This window comes from Tamandua tetradactyla, chromosome 24, assembly GCF_023851605.1.
Source record: "Tamandua tetradactyla isolate mTamTet1 chromosome 24, mTamTet1.pri, whole genome shotgun sequence".
NCBI lineage: Eukaryota > Metazoa > Chordata > Mammalia > Pilosa > Myrmecophagidae > Tamandua > Tamandua tetradactyla.
In genome coordinates this window covers 7821768-7823650 of record NC_135350.1, presented here as the reverse complement: position 1 = coordinate 7823650, position 1883 = coordinate 7821768, and positions in this window count along the sequence as shown.

Genomic DNA, 1883 nt, shown 5'->3' with positions numbered 1-1883 from the left:
TTCCCCTCATGATGATTTTGTGTTCATTTGCACAATAAATGAGAAAACACATTCTCGTGCAGATGTTTCTATGCGCATACTGAATATTTTGAGCCATATAGCCTGATTTTAGTTTAATAAAAATGTCCACCCTTAAAAACCCTTGGAAATAAATGTAGTATATATATTCTGTTCTTCAAGTTTAATGCTACATGGAAACTAATTTCATAACATTCATAATTTTTTGTATGAATTTATGTAAGAAACTGGTACTTCTTTGAAAATGATATGTTTATAGTTTTAGTGAAAATTTACCTGGAAAAACACATTTACTCATTTAGTATTTCTTCTTGGAACTGTCCAATTATTTTGCATGTATTTGATTTGACTTCAATATAAACTAACCAATAATCACATTGTACAATTAGTGTGATGGGAGACTTTCAAATTCATAAATAAGTGGAAAATAATTCTGATTTTGGTTAAGTATTCTTCTCCCCACTGCTGCAAAGTTTGATGATATTGGGTTGAAAGAATTTCATGCTCACATTTACATTGTGGATTAGTGAAAGGCCGAAATGGAAAGGAGGTCATTGAACTCTTATAATACCTAGAAATGTTCTGAATTTAAGACTGGGTAAGAAGTAGTAAGCATACAGTGGGGTTTCAAATAATTCTAAGTTAAATAGAGAAAAAAAAACAAGGAGAAGAATACTGGAATTTTAAAAAAGACTATATATATATATAAATATAAACTTACATGTTACATATAGTATTAAGATAAAAATAGTAGAGTTGTCTCATACAATTTGAAATATATTTTATTTAAATCATTTCCAATCAATAAAAAGGAAAAAATTTTCCCATGGTCCTCTAATTTTAATACTGTATTGTAATTTAATTTCTATATTGTATCTGTTAGCTGAATTTCTTAAGTTAATGTCACTTTCTGGAAATAACTTAAGGAACCTATCAGAATGAGGTGTGTTTTTGTTGTGATTTCTTTTAATGATCCATATTGTTAACATACTTTGATTTAGAAATAACAAACAACTAGTTGAATCTTGTTTCACTGGTAACTGTATTCTGAAGCTTTATAGTGTAAATGAATACACATTTTATTTAACAAAGGGTAATTGCCTGCCACCTACTCAGACATAACACAGAACATGAATGAAAAGAATATACAATAAAACATCAAAAGTAACATGAACATAGAGAAACTTTGCCTGAGCATTGCCCAGCTTCCATTTTTCCAATATAGACTGTAAGATTCCTTTTACAATGTTCCAGCCAAGTATACTTAAAAGGAGGTTTCTTCTATGTTTATTTTTATTAATCTAATGTAAAAAGTTAGTTCCTTTGCAAAGTGACATGAGAACATTTTACTACTTACTAAGTAATTAGTTAGCTTTCTACTTTCAACAATTTGGTTTAAAAAAATTAGAAATCTGATCATACATCAGTCTTGCCATCCCTCTAACCCACATTTCTTTTCTCCAGAGCATTATTTTCACTTATGAATATAGTGTGGGTATTTGATTAATGCTCTCTGCACCCATTCGAGTAGGAAATAGACCAATATTCTTCACCATCCTAGTCCTGGGACCTACACAGTGTCTGTTCCATGGCAAGTATGTAATAAATATTAGCTGAATGAAGGGTACTCTGATAACTTATAAACTCTTATATTCATCAGTTTGCTCTTGCATTCATTCAGCAAGTTTTTAAGAAGTACATCATGACAAACACTAAGAATAGAAGGTAATGAAATTTCTACCATTTAGCCAAGACCTCTTTCACAATTGGCAATATGGCAGCAGAATGAAATGGCATGTTGACCCAAGGCTACTTTCCCTGGTAAAGGGCTCTCTCACCTGAAAAGACTGTGATAACTTTCCAGA